The following is a 12,070-nucleotide window of genomic DNA, read 5'->3' as shown; positions in this document are numbered from 1 at the left end:
ACACTAACTTCAATTTCCCTTCTGTAGAAAATTAAATCATTAAGACTTTAATATGAACAGGTGAATGGCAGATGAAAGCAACAAAAACTTTCACAGAACTGTTTAAGATCACCTTTTTTTTCAAGGATTATTTGGTTTTCAGCACTGTGCTTCCCTTAGCACCACTATTAACTCTTGCCTAAGTGTTCCACTGTTTTCCCTGTAGAGCTTTCTGTGCCAATCCAGCCATTCACTCTTGGCTGGCTGGGATCATGTTTTCCAATGTGTAATTTCTGTTCCTTTTTTTTCCTCTGGTACCTTCATTCTAGTTGACTTTTATTAAGGACTAGTTAAGACTAATATGCCACTGTAACGAGCATACTGGCCCATGGCTTTCTCTCTAGTAATTTCTTAGTCTCTGGGATGCTTAATTGTTGGATTTTGGGTTTTATTTATGGTTGAATTTTTTTTTTCAGACACAAAATGGTTAGGGGAAATACCAGAATAGTTTCCACTACAAACACAAACTGTTAGCACAAGTGTTTTTGCACTTTGGTAAGCCTTCTGTTTCAAATACTTCCTCAGAAAAACAAAGGATCATGGAGATGATGTATCAGACTATGCAGAATAAGTTTTTAGGATAAGCAGAGTTGAAAAGTATCAGGTATATGTGCTGAGCAGGGGCAATTTTGTTTTAAGGTGTTTGAAGTTTGTTTCCATGTCTAACCACCCTTATTAACCAGAAAATGAAACACTATAGGCACTAAAGTTATCAGGACTTTTGCGTGTGTAACTGCTGAGACCCAGAAAAAACAAAAAGAACATCTTTAAATTTTGTGCTTTTTTGTAAATAGTTAGAGGGCAAATCCAACCACGTGTAGATGATCTAAGTGCGTTACATGGCAGCACAGATGTGAAAAACCTTGCTAGAACTTTTCATTGATTTAACTTCTGTTAGTTCATTCAAAACATGAAATGTTTTATACATGTAATGTATATATATATGTATAACACAGATTGGCAGTTGTTTGGAGCAACAGACTGCCACGGGCATAAGGATATGCATGACTCCTGCCAGAGCACTGGAAGCCAAGGTCTGGCTGCTGCTGCTGGAGCCAAAGGCAAAGCAGGGGCATGTGGGACACTGCCTGCTGCTGCAGGACTGTCTGCCTACAGCCAAGTCCATTCTGACTTCCCTCAGCTCGCATCTGGTCCCCTGTGCTACACCCCTCCTGTAGCAGGAGGCAGAGCCAGGGACCCCAGTAAAGCCTGGTGTGCTCCTTGGCACAGCTCCATGTGTCCCCTTGAGGATCTGGCAGCTCCATCAGAGTCTGTTACCTCAGTGCCTGTAGTTCCTGGATTGCCTTGCAGATTCAGCTGGACTGTCACAGCCCTAAAATCCCTCCACAATTTTATTTCTCTGGTGAGCTGTGACCCTTTCAAATTATAGTCAGTCATTTGGAGCACACAGATGGAAGGAAAAAATTAACCAAATTTATTTTCAGGAATACAGGCCATAAAGGCACTCTCCATTAGGAAGGAAGTTTCAGAGTTTCAAGCTCTCATTTTGTAATAAGTGGCACCACAACCTAGTGACAAGCCATTGCAAATAATATCTCAGGTCTCTCCTTCCTTCCTGACTCTCTTCTTCCTAAGGCAGGTTTTGCTGAGTCACGGTCCACAATGAAGAAGCTTCATTTCAGGGAGATGAAAGAGTCAACTTGCCTACATTTCAGAGAAGCCTTGCGTCATCACTGAATTCCAATTGTCCCAAAATACATTTTGGTATTAAAGGCAAATGATGGCCTGTGACAAAACTGATTCTATTTTTTGAATAAGCCATCCCCAAAATCAAAACATGGAGCAGAGGAAATATCTGTGTTTTATTTCTATTAGAAGTCCCTCTATTTAACACATGAGATCTGTTTGATGAAGCATGTCCTATACAAACAGTTTGGGAGTTATATTTTAGGGGATTTAACTTCTTCGAAATAACTTTTCTGAATGAGCATAAGAAATTCAAATCAGGTAACATCTCAGCTTCACAGTTGAGACCTGCTTTCTCATGCTTGATAGATTTCTGTGACTTCAGCTATACTGTTGTGTTTTGCAGTTTCCCTTAGCATCCTTTCTTGTCCAGAGTAAAACCTTATCCTTTCACCACAAATCACCTGCTACAGTGTGGGGGGAGCCTTGGGAGAGTCTGGCCACTGTAGTGCTCTACAGGACACTTGCCCCTTTCCTGGAGATGCAAAGCAAGACAGGGAAGGAAGAAGATGCAGACAGATAGAAGAGCTGAGTTAAAAAACTTGACAAAAAGCACTGCAGGTGCTGCCATAGGTTTTAGAAGAGTGTTTTCCTATCCTGTGGTACATTTCCATGCACCAGCAGTTGCACTGACTGTGGTATTGCTGTGTTCTCTACAAGCAACATGAAGAAAACAAACAGGGAGTAAAACTTTGAGGTGTTGCTGGGGAGGGTGAACAGAGGTTTTGCCCAAAGCCAGGAAAGGTAGAGTGAGGATTATATCTGGACTGGCTGGAATAAGTAGCCATGAGGTATTTACAGGGGAGGTACAGTACAGCAGCCTGGGTGTCAGTTCCTCAGTTTAGGCTACCCATGGAGCCCCTAAAAAGTAGGATGAGCCTTCCTTGGGGGAGGAGCTGCTAAGAGGAATAGTGATAAAAATTAAGGTTTTCCATCTAGATGGTGTTGGAAGCAAGAGGATACCTCAGAGGAAGGTTGGGGAGCTCACAGGAACAATCAAATACATACTTACAGATTTTATACCCAGAAAAAAAAAAGAAGTTTTTAATGTTTGGTTTGTCCAGGTGCTCTTTGTTTTTCTCTCAAAGAGTAGCTCCTTACTTTTCCTCCCTTTGTTCCCTGTACTCCCTATAGCCCTGTGGTTTGCTGTCCCTCTAGGCACTGGCTAAGCCTCAAAGGCAGACAATCTCAAAAAAAGAAAGTAAATGAAAAGAACAACAGATAAAGGCCAAAGGCTTTTAAATGAGTTATTTTTCATGATGTTTTTCTGTCATGTGTAATAAAGTCAGCTGCATTCCTTGTCACCTGGATACCTTCCAGCGAAATGGAAATTGTCACTACAAATAGAATAACTGGGCAAGAAAATATTCTTTTCAGGCCTCTTCCTCTTGGAATGTTTCATTCAGTTATTTCTTGATGTGTTCACTTTCAGGTAGGTGTATAAAAGTTCACCTTGCTCGTCCCAGTGTGTTATAAAGAATTGAGATGACACGGGAGAACCACTTGGAAACTGTGCTAGCTTCTAAAACACGATCAGGTATTTTATTATAGCTGATGGATTTTAGCTCAGAAGAAGCTGAGGGACAGCATTTGTTGGGCTGGGACACAGAGCAGGCTTGGCCCTTCCAGGAAAGACAGTACACCCAGGTCCAGCTTCTGACTCTGGTCCATCCTTGCATGTGCTTCTGAGCAAGGCACTGCTCTTCATGAGCACTCTTTTCATAATCCCTGCTTTTGGGAGCAAACACAAGCTGAGAGATAATCTACCTGCAGCCACGTATAGGACTTAGGTCTGTGGGTCCTCAGATCCATAGGGGCCCTCTTGACATGGTCATAGCGCAAGATATTAAATCACATGGAGCAGATAACAGTAATTAATCTAACAACTGAGCAAGCTGGCATTGCACCTATTAGGCAAAACTCTGGGTTTATGAACTTGAATTGAATATGTGCTTTCTTATGCAGCTGAGAAGCTGGATTCTTGATTCATTTGTCCATGCTTCAGATGAAAACTTTTGTTCTGGCTGTGATTACTCTGCCTTTTGCTGTGACCACTTATTGCTGTTTTCTGAGGCATTTCTGAGGTTTTCTGTACTTTGTACCAGCCCAAGTCATGGAAAATCATGCTTATTCAGTGTCTATAACCACAGAACAGCAGAACAAAAGAGGACAGCTGTCGTTACAAAGCTTACAGCTTGAGAGCATAGAGGGATACAGGCACCATCTGGGGCGGTCCACAGACAGTATGGGTCATCAAGGTAGGCAATGACCTCTAATCACCGCATTTCTGGGAAAGACAAGCTCTCTGACAGCATCCACTTCAAAATGAGTTGCTGGTGTCAAAGGATGGATGCCAAGACCGGACTCTTTAGCTGTCCTCCCTTGCCTAGAAACTTACCCCTTCAAGAAGCCAGGAAGAAGGTTTTTTGAGGAATTCTCTTCTGTGCTCTCTATTTTATTTCAAATGCTCTCATATTCCACTCAGTGTCAACTAAAGCATGAGTGTTCTTGCAAAGGTTAGCAAGATCACTGTTTCATAGCACAGCCCTTTACTAATTTTGCCATTCTAGACTCAATCTCTTGTGAAACCAAGAAAGCCAGAAACCCTCAAGGCACAGCGGACAAATGCTTGAAGATCCAAATGCTTGTGAGTGACTTGAGTGAATTGCTGGGTTGACTCTCTGGAGGGAACCCTGACATTTTCCACAAATCAGGTGTGAAAATGGGGAGAGGTATGTGCCTGCTATGAAAGCAGAGGCCAAGGGCTCTATTTTTTAGCATGAAATATATTAAGCTAATAGCAGCATCAGTGTTTCCTCACTACAATTTCCTCTTTCAACCTGCACCACACAAAACACAGCAGCTAATATAGTCATCCCTGCCCCCCTTTAACCCCTTATTTAATGCTCATGAGAAGAACAGCTGGGAGGTTACAGACTGTCTAGACCCTCTGCCAAGCTACAAGGACAATTCAGGTCAGATTCATTGAAGAATTGTCTTAAGAATGAGCAAGGAAACAAAGACCACACCATTTTTAATCAGCTGTACAAGGAAGTCACTGTACTGGAATTTATAAGCTACAAAACTGCTATTTTCTGGAACTTAATGGCATTGAGATATGCAGCTTGTACAAACAGGTCTGATAGGTTTAAGAATAATAGCACCAGAAAAAATAGAGGATTGCAGATCAGGAAATGTTTTGGTAAATTTTGGTTTATGTGATAAACCAAATAAGCCTTTGATGTCATAGGCTATGATGAAGACAACAATCAAACATGAGAGAGAAAAATGAATATGTATAAATGTGGTAGACAAAAAAGAAAAGAAATAGAAATGAAGAAAAATATCAGAATTTGTTTGATATTTGAAGGGCTAATTATCCTGACAATCAATTTTTTTTTCCCATTATTTAAAGTTTAATCTCAGCAAGGTCAACTTTCAACCATTAGCTGTTGAATTTTGCTATTAGATAAAATGCAGTTTGGGGTTTTTTTTCGAGTTGTTTTGAATAACAGTATTGTATGAAAGCCTCTGTCAGAGAATTACCTGAGATGCAGACTTCCCTGACAGAGTGACAGAGATGTTATTAAAAGCAAGGATCTTCATTTCAAGCTTGACATAAATGATTTTGTAAACTGTCAGGGAAGACAACTAATAACTCTGAAAGGTCCTTCAGAAGGGCAGCAGTGATGAAATCAAACCCTGTGGAAACCTTGTTGAGAAGAACAAGCTCGTATGGCTCTAGATAGTGGGTTAATTATGCTTCAGACCTGATCCTGCTGCACATCCTCCTCAGCAGGAGACAATGCCCTGGATGCAGCCAGAGACAGCAGACTCTCACTAGCTGGCTGTCAGTCTGAAGTCCCTGAAGCTCCTGTGATATGGACACTTTCCCTGTGCTTTGTCTGTGTGGTTGATATGGGATAGACTAAGCTGTGGGTGACTAAGCTCAGGCACATCAAGGCAAGCGTCAGTTCAGATCTGGAGACAGGCCAGTAGGAGGCCAATCAGGAGACATTTTATGGTTGTTCATCTTTGAAGGTATTTAAAATATGGAGACTTTGCAGTCTTAGATGAAAAAAATAGGCCGTCGATGGCATCAACAGTTCACCATGACTTGTGATCGTGTTTCTCTTTCAATTTCCTAGATACAACCATACATTACTTCCTTCAGCAAGGCCTAAAAGAAAGGCATTTCCCAGGGGAAGTAACAGGAGAAGGAAAAAAAAAGGTTGTCATTCCATATCTGTCATCATTTGTCATTTATTCACGCCAAGATGAACAGGTTAATCCTCACAGGGCAAATGGAACCTGATGGGAGAGGATTGGAAGTGGATCATCTCTCACAGGCTCAGGCTGGGCTCCAGTGCCAGCACTCCACAACAGTGCAGGCTATTACTGCACCCCAGACGGCAAAGTGAATCACATTTTGCACCATCTTGAGTGTGTTGCTAATCTTTGTCCATCTCCTGCGCGGGGGCGTGAACGGCCCTGGAATCCGGCTATCTGGTGAGGGGCGAAGGCCAGGGCCCCTGCGCATCAGAAAACAGCCCCCCTCGGCGTTTTTTGGCCTCGGGCTGAGCTGGGGGATAGCTCGGAGCAGCGCGGTGAGAGACGAATTAGGAGGCGACCACTTGCTGGGGGTAAACTGTCGGTTTATTACAGAAGAACCAACAAGGAGGGGAAACACCCAGCAAATGGCCCCGAACAAGGGGCAGGAGAGGGTTTTAAGGGAAAAGGGGGGAAGAAGGCAGGGAAACCCGGCTATCCAATAGAAATACATATTTGGAGGTACGAAACATAACTGATATACTAAAGTAGCCAACTGTTATAAATCATAGGAGGGGCTCCGGGGCTACAGCCAACCATACCTCCCAGAGAAAAGAAAATTCTCGAAACCTGGGAGAAGAAAAAGAGTGATTGACTGACCCCAAGGAGGAAACAACTTTCACTTTATAAGAGAAACCAAGGGAGGAGCAGTTTCATTTCCATAGCAACCTAACTGGCAGGGTAGCAGCAGGAAGTAATACAGAAAATGGGGGGAGCAAACTAACGAACTTAAGAACACACCACAGCAATCTCCCTCTGTTCCCAGGTTGTTGCTGAATTAATTAATCTATGTAAAAATTATATCAAGCAATAAACACATCTGAAGTGATAGCCTAAGGAGACATCCTGTACACTCCTGTGTATCCTCTGCTTCCACCCTCTATTAAAATGGAAAATATCTCTGCCTTCCAGCAAGTATAATACTGAATGATTATAGTTCCAACTGAATGGGGACCAACATTTTTCTATAATGGATCATAAAGAAGATATGGATTGAACTTACAACTAGAATGCGACTCATCCTTCATTTTTGTCAAAAGATCTGTGCAGCAGAAAATGTATTTTCCTAATTTATTTTAAATCCATGATTAACAACGAGTCTGAGGCACAATAACAAATAGGGTTTCAATTGCTTAACTACTACCTTCACAGAAAATGCCATTTATGTGCAGGACCAGTGGTGCAGCTGTTGAACTCTGAGAGTCACTTATATGCAAATGGCACTTGTGCTTCAAAGCCTGAACATCCATTTGGCATTTGCTGCTCCATATACTTTATAGGTTCAGTATACCTTGGATAGCTGCTCTCAAGATATACTAAGGTATCATTTCTCAGACCATTAACATCTTATTGGATGAATACTATTTCAAGTCTTCTCAAGGTTTACATAAGGCTTACTTATGTTTTAGTTAAGTTTAAACTCAGCTTACTAGTTCGGTTTAGTTTAACAGTTACTCCCTATTCTTCTACACAGAGAAATTATCATTATGTCCTTTCCATCCTCTCACTCTGAATCTCAAGTCCAATAGCCAAGCAATAATAAAGACATTCTGAAGTATTCAGTGATAAATCTGCATAACAGAAATACATGATGTAGGAAATAAATGCTATTTCTCTAATTTGGAGTGTTTAATATTGGATACTGCAGAAGATAAAGCTCAGAGTATGGCTCAGAACATAAAGTCATGAAGCCTTAATGCTCTTAGTGTTGTTAAGATTGATTAATTTGTGTCACACTCTTTTTATTGCCATAATGGCTCAGGAATGGCACTCCCCAATTCAGCACCTCCACTGAGATTCTCCCCTTCCTGCCCTTCCCATTCATGGCAGGATGGAGTTGAGAACTGGAGGCACAAAAGATGAAAATCACAGGGTGAGATAAAAACAATTTATTTGGAACAGCAGTGAGACAAGAAAATGAATGGTAACAGGAAAAAATTAATAACAAAAGGTATAAGGCAAAGGAACAATTTATTGAAAATCAAATACTGACTGGCTCTCCCACATGGTGCTTTCTCTCCCTTCCTCCTGGAACTGAGAGGTGATATCAAATAACACCTGGCCCTTAGCCACACCTGCTCAGAACAGGTTAGAGTCATGTCTTGTAAGTAAAATGATAAATTCCTCAAGAGTGTGAAAACTAAATTCACTATTCTAACCACTAACTAAATTCACAAAACTAATTCAGTGAAGATTCTTGTTAAATTTTTTTATGTCTCTGTGGTTTCCCTGACTTTGTAAATGAGAGCAGAAAATATACACAATTTTCAAACCTAAAACTACAAAAAATAAAAAAACCCTCACATAGTTGGAAAATATGGGTTATGAACTGATTGGCACCAGTAAAAGCACCAAAGCCGTAAAATCTGACTACAGCTAGGGTCGAAGTTGAGGATTCACTGTGCTACAGTGAAGAAAGTTAAAATTAAATCATTAGGAGGTCACATATTTAAAAAAAAAAATGCAATTGAAATTTCACTATCCCTAAACTAACCCAAACAGAGACTAAGTTCTGTGCTCTTTTAAGGCCAGCTGTATTTTAGATGCTGTTTTAGATTGTTCAGGGAAGAGGATTTTTTAATTGGTGTCAATCTGATACCTGCACAAGGAACAAGAAATACTTACCATTTAGGAATACAGTATACAATTTATAGTAGCCCTTATAGATCATATCATATCATATCATATCATATCATATCATATCATATCATATCATATCATATCATATCTTACATTCATTCCATAAAGTCTCCTGAGCTTCTAAGCATCCTAAACCAAGGTTTCTAAGTTTGATCTTTACATGCCAGAGAATTAGGACTCATCTGATAAGTTGCCACTAATTTGCCCATTTACTTTTAGTTTTGAGCTAAGGCTCCAAGCAATTAATTAGTTATGAAGCAAAATCAGCGCCAGTGTAGATTTGCAAAAGTATTCCAGAGCAAAACAGACATCTGAAATGACAGCATTTAAAATGCTAGGATTTTATTAGGTGTCTGTGGGAAAACAAAATAAAACAACCCAACAAAAATGAGGAAAAAAAAAGAGTACATGACTTAAAAATATAGGTTAAAGGTACAGGCCACTGATGGCAAGGATATAGGTGAGAAGACTGATGCAATGAAAAGGGAGGAGAGAGGGTCTATTGTCCAATATTCCTCTCTGTGTAAGCTTAGAGAAATTATGTTTTCAAAATGAATTCAATAAACATGGGCAGAGTGATTTCAATCAGCAGTGTTTCTAAGTGAATATATTTATGTGATTGTATGAAAGCAAGAAATAGAAAGCAGAAAGCCTAGGAATCAAAAAAAGTAACAGTTGCAGTGTGATTGAAGTGCAACAGAAAATGACAGTAGCAACAGAAATGTGTTATTTCATTTTCTACTTTAGTGAAAACACAAAAATATGTTGAAAGAAAAAAAGCTTTTATAGACAGATATGACATCTTGTAATATGGAATGTATTAATTAATACTTTGATATATGACAATGGGTACACTATATGAGCAAAGAAATTATAGTTCCATTAGTTTAATATTCATATTAAATAAAATTATGAAGACTATATGAAAGTAAAAGAATGTTCTGTAGTCATGACAAAGATGTCTTATCAGTAGGCCATGTAAATTATGCTGAAAATTATAGTTGTAGATAATAAAGATTTATGCAAAGTGGCAGATACCACCACTTCAGGCGAACTTGAAGAAGGTGAGAATGAACCCTCTAATAATGTGAGAATGACAATTTTTATCCCTTCATACTTTTTTCACCATATAAAGTAAGATTGTGGAAAATCATTTTGTTTATAATTTCTGTGCTAATCAAGATAGACTACAGAGATTTCAATCAAGTTGTAGTTCAACATTTCTCTTCTAAAGTGATACATTTCTGTTTAATTTCTATCATAACTTGCCATGAGGATGTCCTGTCACCTTTCTATTTTAGAAAATATGAAGTGATCATTTTCACCTTTTGGTATTTACACAGAATTACTGAATGGTTGAGGCTGGAAGGTGCTTCTGGAGGTTGTTTTATCTAAATCCCTCTCATCTCAGACAGTGCCATCCAGAGCCATGTGCCCAGGGTCAGATATTAAGATGGCTTGTAACTCCACAACCTCCCTGGGCAGCCTGTGCCAGGACACCCTCACCCTCACAGTGAAAAATCTGTCCTGATATTTGAGGGGAATCTCCTGTGTTTCAGTGTGCGCCCATTGCCTCTTTTCCTATGGAGGCTCAATTTGAAATTGCCTGGTTCCATCTGCTTTACACCTCCCCATCACATAATGATAAGATCCCTCTGAGCCTTCTCTTCTCCTGGTTGGAGCTTTTTTCCTTTGGAAGGATGATGCAGTCCCTTAAACATTTTAGTGGCCTTTTGCTGGAGTCTCTCCAGTAACTCCTTCTGTTCTAGGGAACTCAGAGCTGAGCATTTCCATGTGTCACTGACTATGTTTGGTGCTCTAATCTTGGCCTACCCAGCTGCTCACTCACTCCCCTCCCCAGGAGCACAGGAAGGGGAAATAGGATGAGAATCTTGTGAGTTGAAATAAAGTCAGGGGCGCTGCTTATCAGCCACTGTCAGGAGGAAAACGGGCTCAACATGGAGAAAAAAATTAAAGTAATTAACAATTGAAATGGATTTGGGTAGTGAGAAACAAAAAGACAAACATTTAAACAACAGATTTCCTCTATCCATCGTTTTATGTCTTTCTTTATTGTTTTCCCAGAGGCACCACTGGCTTGGCTGATGAGCTCAGTGTTGCCTGTGTTAGCTGTCACGGCTGTGTCCTGCATGGGACCACTTCCCTCAGAGCCCACCCTGCTTTAACACTTCAGCCATGCTGTACACCTGCCATGCTCCTTGCACATGTCTTACATCTGTGTCCATGTTCTCATCTCACCTTTTCTGCCCCTTTGCCTGGTGTGTAACAGGGATGTCTCCTGCTGAGTTCCAGAGGTTGGGCCACCCAGCCAGAGATAGAAAGGTTCCTCTGCACACTTTCTGGCTGCCATTCCTAGCAAATGAAAGTAGTTCTTAAATATTTTCTTGGGTCTAGGTCATTCATGGAAGCTTAACCCTTACCAAGAAATTACAGATTACACCCTCTAATGAGCTTTGGTTCACTCAGGTCTAAGGAGCTCTCATTTTCATTGTAACAGGGATTTTCCCAAGTACAGCCTCAGGATATGATCCTGCACTTCTGTTCTTCATTCAAAATTCCCTGTGGAATGTCTTTATTTTATTAACTCTAGCAAAGGATTTTTTGGTCCCTCTGTTGATAAACTGAGAGGACAATCTTGGGAAGTGTCTTTCATTTACTTATCATTTCAGCTAAAGAGAATAGTGCAGACTTGGATGACTCAGGCTAACATTAGATTAAACATTTTTTTTTATTTTCTTAGCTTCATTTTTTTCTTTATTTTTTGCATTTAAATAGTAATAAGTGAAACATAACCAATCAGAAAAATCCATCCATTCCTGAATCTGATAGAAAAAGGATTGGATAAAAAAGTGAATGCAATCAGAATTATTTGAATTCAATCAGATACAATCAGAATTATTTGAAATGTCATGGACTTAAAAAACCCTGGGATAATCCCCACTCTGGATCGAAAGTCAAAACAAACTAGGTTTTTAGTGGATCTCACTGTGATACTTTGACTGCTCTTTGTGGGACTGAAAGGTATAGCAAAGAACTATTTCATATCAGCTCTGTTATGTATAATCCTCTTTTTCTTTTCCTTTTTCTTTTTTTGTCATTCTTCTTCCTTTGATTGATTCTACAGCACCAAGGCTAAGAGTCATGACTCAAAAACCTTGAAATTCTAAGTGTTGGAGAGTCCTTCCTGTTGGATGAGCTCAATAACTAAAGAGCTCACAGTATGGCAGTGGAGCATAAGAGCCAGAAGTATGTGGTGATAAAAGCAGCTACAGTCTGGGGCGCTGTGGCATCAAAGAGACAAATCAAGGGCCCTGAATTAGATGCCTGTAGCCTT

The sequence above is a fragment of the Zonotrichia albicollis genome, chromosome 3 (assembly GCF_047830755.1).
Source record: "Zonotrichia albicollis isolate bZonAlb1 chromosome 3, bZonAlb1.hap1, whole genome shotgun sequence".
Taxonomy (NCBI): Eukaryota; Metazoa; Chordata; class Aves; order Passeriformes; family Passerellidae; genus Zonotrichia; species Zonotrichia albicollis.
The sequence above is the reverse complement of the archived record's forward strand: the minus strand, read 5'-3'. Positions refer to the sequence as shown.